This window comes from Leptonychotes weddellii, chromosome 2 (genome assembly GCF_054177405.1).
Source record: "Leptonychotes weddellii isolate Sample4059 chromosome 2, ASM5417740v2, whole genome shotgun sequence".
Taxonomy (NCBI): domain Eukaryota; kingdom Metazoa; phylum Chordata; class Mammalia; order Carnivora; family Phocidae; genus Leptonychotes; species Leptonychotes weddellii.
Genome location: NC_138370.1, coordinates 75011225 through 75017050, shown reverse-complemented (window position 1 = coordinate 75017050; position 5826 = coordinate 75011225). Strand labels below are relative to the sequence as shown.

The 5826-nt window shown below is 41.2% G+C and overlaps 1 long non-coding RNA gene across 1 annotated transcript in view; it reads left to right on the top strand.

Moving 5' to 3' along the window:
• The window catches only part of LOC145720322 (uncharacterized), a 217015-nt gene extending 211707 nt beyond the window's left edge, over window positions 1-5308 (top strand). The window contains exon 3 of the long non-coding RNA XR_014143233.1: window positions 4356-5308. This is a non-coding gene — a long non-coding RNA (uncharacterized LOC145720322). The remainder of the gene's footprint in view (window positions 1-4355) is intronic.
• Window positions 5309-5826: the final 518 nt, after the last annotated feature.

Sequence of the window (5826 nt, the reverse complement as noted above, 5' to 3'; positions counted from 1 at the left end):
GTATCCAAAATCTATAAAGAACTTATCAAACTCAACACCCAAAGAACAAAGAATCCAATCAAGAAATGGGCAGAAGACATGAAGAGACAGTTTTCCAAAGAAGACATCCAAATGGCCAACAGACACATGAAAAAGTGCTCAACATCCCTCGGCATCAGGGAAATCCACATCAAAACCTCAATGAGATACCACCTCACACCAGTCAGAAGGGCTAAAATTAACAAGTCAGGAAACAAAAAATGTTGGCGGGGATGTGGAGGAAGGGGAACCCTCTTAACACTGTTGGTGGGAGGGCGCCTGGGTGGCTCAGTTGGTTGGGCAACTGCCTTCGGCTCGGGTCATGATCCTGGAGCCCCGGGATCGAGTCCTGCATCGGGCTCCCTGCTCAGCGAGGAGCCTGCTTCTCCCTCTGACCCTCCCCCCTCTCATGTACTCTCTCTCATTCTCACTCTCTCAAATAAATAAATAAATCTTTAAAAAAAAAAAAAACACTGTTGGTGGGAATGCAAGCTGGTGCAGCCACTCTGGAAAACAGTATGGAGGTTCCTCAAAAAGTTGAAAATAGAGCTACCATATGGCCCAGAATTGCACTACTGGGTATTTAGCTCAAATGTAGTGATCTGAAGGGGTATGTGCACCTCGATGTTTATAGCAGCAATGTCCACAATAGCCAAACTATGGAAAGAGCCAAGATGTCCATCGACAGATGAATGGATAAAGAAGAGCTGGTATATATATACAATGGAATATTATGCAGCCATCAAAAGGAATGAAATCCTGCCATTTGCAATGAAGTGGGTGGAACTGGAGGGTATTACGCTGAGCGAAATAAGTCAATCAGAGAAAGACATGTATCATATGACCTCACTGATATGAGGAATTCTTAATCTCAGGAAACAAACTGAGGGTTGTTGGAGTGGTGAGAGGTGGGAGGGATGGGGTGGCTGGGTGATAGACATTGGGGAGGACATGTGCTATGGTAAGCACTGTGATTTGTATAAGACTGTTGACTCACAGACCTGTACCTCTGAAACAAATAATACTTTTTGTGTTAAAAAAAAAAAAAAGAAGATAGTTGGAAGGGAAAAATGAAGGGGATGAAATCGGAGGTGGAGATGAACCATGAGAGACTATGGACTCTGAGAAACAAAACGAGGGTTCTAGAGGGGAGGGGGCTGGGAGGATGTGTTAGCCTGGTGATGGGTATTAAAGAGGGCATGTACTGAATGGAGCACTGGGTGTTATATGCCAACAATGAATCATGGAACACTACATCAAAAACTAATGATGTAATGTATGGTGATTAACATAACATAATAAAATTAAAATAAAAAAGAATTCCTACCTCAGGCTCTGTGTCTGGGGAATCTAATCAAAGACAGATAGGTCCTTCCCACTTCCTCAAGGAGGTACTCTTGAAATTCTGCCATTTTAGCTTGCATGGAGTGACAAATGCACCAGTTAGGAACTGATGTCTCATGGAGTTTCTTATAAATGGATGGGAATGAGGTCTTATTAACCTTCTAGGACCCACCCTCTTACTATATAAGAAAATATAACTATATATTTCCACATTCAATCTTTTTCCCACATCATAAGGCTACTGCAAGTTTTGGTGCAATGGGCCTCTTGGTCATACTCTTCAAAGATTCTACCCTTGATTGTAAACATGGGTGTCTAGCCCCCATTGACAACCAGCCTCTAACTCCTGATGGTGCATACAAATGACAACTCTGTAACTGGGCAGGAATATAGTTGCATTTTATATTATAGAACTCTTTCAGTTCGTAAGGCTATTAGAGTGACATGATGTGTTTTATCTCACAGTTTTCAATTATGAAGTTGTGATTATCTGGCCTGCCCTCACCAGACAGATCCTCAAGACTTGTTTAGATTTACTCTGTAGGACTCACTAACAAGGATGTGTTCTCATGGTTCCCTACCCTATGGGGAGAATATAGCCAATCTCAGATTGACCATAGCTTGTTGATGGCTATGACCAGTAAAATTTGCAACAGGAAACCAGGCACAGTATGTTCAACCTGCAGTTCAGAATATCTGGTTTAGTGGGGCAATATCTGATAGAGGGAGTTGCTCTATTCTCTGATACAGAATGCATTACCATTGCAGCTAGTTTAACCTAAGAATACAATTTTCAGCTCTCTTCCTCTTTTTGCATTCATTCAATGTACGTACCTGGTTGGCCTGGTTTCAACCTGGAATTATATACAATGGCTATGTAAATTTAAACCCTCATTTCCTAGGGCTAGTATCTCTGGGGCTTTCCAGGCCTTTACCTTTACCCAGAGACTGGAGAAAAGGACCAGGCAAGAAGACTACTACCCTGAAATTATTTAATGGCCACATGTCACAATATCATTTTCCTATCCTCCCTCTACAGTGAAAGTCAGTTATTATATCTTACCCCATTGCTACCATTTGGTATAATTACCCAACCACCCTAGAAGTTTGGTGTTTTTTTACCTTAAGTAAGTTTTTGCCATTTTCCCATGGTCCACCATTCCTCAGATGAAGCATTATAATCCTGATTTGTGGATTTCTAATTTATGGATTAGTGGTAGTGCCATAATGAAAAGAGAAGTGATATTTGTTCTATACACAGACACATGTCTACTTGATATTCTGCTGACTTCCATGAAGGAAAAGTTAATATGGGATTCCTCCACTTTTTCTTTCTTAAGTTCTATTAATCTTTAAAATTTTTAACAGGAAAAGTACCTAATGGTGTTGATTGAAGTTGTCTTTGTTTTATTGCTCCTTCAGAATTACATTCCATGTCTCAATTATCTTTCCTAAGAGACAGAATCATGGGTGAAAAGTCAAAGTCATTGAAAAGGCTCAATTCTGTCTAACATGGGCAACGAAGTGGCTTTCTTGGTAAGTGAAAGTTAAAGGTTGTTCATATACCAAAATTGGTATGATTTCTATGCATCTATAGAAGCTCAGATAGACACTCTAATTCTGCCCCTGAAAAAGCATCCACCACTGTACAACCACCCTTTTCAGAACCTTTAGTCATGAGACAATTAAAATCCACCTGCCAGTTGTACTCATATTCTATGTGAGACCCAGCCACAATGGTGCCTTTGCTCTGTAAGGCATCTCATTTGATATTTTCCTCTAAGAGTTTTGGGGTTCTAACCAGTTTTCCAGCCTCATTGTGAAAACTCGGAGCTATCTTCTCAGCTCTAGGTATTCTATAAAAAAGGAAGTTGCTGCTAGCTAAACTTCACTATTGGGATAGAGAAAATGGAATTTTAAAACCAGTTACTTTGTACCATTCCACTAGTGCCTGGACAACTGTATTAACCATGTTTGTAAATTTTCTGTATTACAATGCTATGACACCTGGGGCCTTACTAATCCAGGAGGGACTTCCCTCTCAGAGTTAGCTAATTCTTAGAGTTAGAAAACAATCCTCTCATATGCAAACTAACCAATCCATAGCCCACATTTCCAACTGTTTTACACTCTAGGCCAACATCTTCCAACCCTAAACACCCCAGGACCAAGAACCCTATACCCCTGAGCCTGCTGAATTTATTTAAACTCACCAATACTAAGCCTGCTTAGCCTTTCTGCCCTACCTCACCCATTCCTTTCCTAGGAAACCATGATAAAGGCCCATACCCAACATTTCCCCTCTCCTCTCTGCCTCCTAATCAACTGTAACACCAATGCTTCCCCATATGGTCCTCCATAGCATGGTGTGAGTATAACTAACTTTTCAATGGCAGTTGTCTCTTAATCTGTTGGCCTTTCCATACCAAAATAATAATAAAACCTGTACTTTCAAACAGCAACCTGGTCTCTATTACTGCCAGTCCGATGGCATAACAGCTTATTCAATTCAGGATAATCTGCTGGGTCACACACATCCTGCTTGCTTTTGTAACAAGACACATTTGAGTTATTAAATGAACAGTTTGTACCTATCAAAACCTCTACCTCTTTTTGATGGAAACATTCAACCTTTGGTGTAGATTTGACACAAAGGCAAAAGTAGGGGCTTTCATTTTTTCCTAACACAGGCTGTGCCTCCATTCAGAAGATGTGAACTCTGTACATCCGAATTCCCTTATATTTTTACCTTTTCAACATAACCTGGCTGTGTTTTACTCCCATTTTGGGGCTCAGGCAATTTCAGAATGTCTGATCTGCATATTTGTCCCATAAAACTAAATCCTCAGTAGAGAAGTTCATTTTCTCTGGTGATTTTTATTTGAAAACCATTTAAGACTGAGGTATGGACCCCCTTCCTGTCAGCCTCACATGGGTAAAATAGCTTGATAGAGGAAATAACACTAATGCATTTTTTCCTTCTCTCCCCTCAGCTGGTGCCATTATGGGTTGTCCGGACCAGGGGCAGCAAACTGCATGGAGCCGCTGATGCAGACTGTTTTGAAACTGACATCTCATCTCTTAATCTGAGGGGAAATAGACCCAATCCTTGCGACACACTCATGAAACCAGAGGAAGACTCAAGACTCTCCTTTGAACTCCATGTTCTATCTTGAACGGTGCCAGGGACTACAATCAAAGACCTAAATGGATTTGATAAGTTCCACAGACTTCTACAAGGACTCCTGAATTGTGACATTGGGTAAATAATTCTCTGTTCTGCACCAGTTCTAAATCAGCTAAAGGTGCAGACTGAGAGAAGAAACTACATGAAATAAAAACCAGGGGTAGGGTTGCCAAATTTAGCAAACAAAAATATAGAACAGCCAATTAATTTTGAAATTCAAATGAACAATAACATATTTTTTAGTATAATTATATCCAAATATTGCAGGAGATACACTTATACTAAAATTTTTCATTGTTTACCCAAAATTCAAATTTAACTAGGAGTCCTATAATTTCCCTGAAAACTGGCCAGGCATACATCTTGAAGAAGGAGGATTCCGACTCCAAGCTACTCCTCCACCACAACCAATCTGCTACAGATGGATAGCAGAATGTGGAGGTTGCAGTGGTTTCCCTGGGAAGTCCAGGTCAACTTCTCAGGTCTCTGGACATGTCCATGAGGCTATCACACCTGAAACAACCCATGGCATGATCTCCTTTGCTGTAGGCCCCCAGGCCAGAGATGTGGAATAATGGGAATTCCAGTATTCCGAGGTGCATTGTCATTCGAGATTTGTTCATTCCAAAATTTCATGGGATGAGAAACTGAGAGTAGCAGAGTGAAAGTTAACAGGCTGAAAACCTAGGTAGAGCTTCCAGCAATCTCGTATTCCTGGGGAGACAAAAATTAAGGTCAGGGCTTCCAAAAGAAGAGATTCTGATTGGGGCGCCTGGGTGGCTCAGTCGTTAAGCGTCTGCCTTCGGCTCAGGTCATGATCTCAGGGTCCTGGGATCGAGCCCCGCATCGGGCTCCCTGCTCCGCGGGAAGCCTGCTTCTCCCTCTCCCCCTCCCCCTGCTTGTGTTCCCTCTCTCGCTGTGTCTCTCTCTGTCAAATAAATAAATAAAATCTTTAAAAAAAAAAAAAAAAAAGAGATTCTGATTAAGACATCATGCTTTCAGTTGAGACTCAAGAAAGAGAATTCCCATGCATTACTACTGGGAATGTAAGTTGCTCCAATGACCTTGTGGAATAGGAATGGATATTTTTGTTTTGGTACTGAAAGATTCTGCTCCATCATCATTCAGGAGTCCAGGCTATCAGTGGCCCCACTATCTTGAAAATGTGGCTAACTAGTGAAATACACTGCAGATTGGGTGAAAGAGATTATAAAGAGCAAACAGAAGGCTTTTATGGGCCAAGCCTTAGAAAAGGTCAGCAGCATTTCCATCCACAT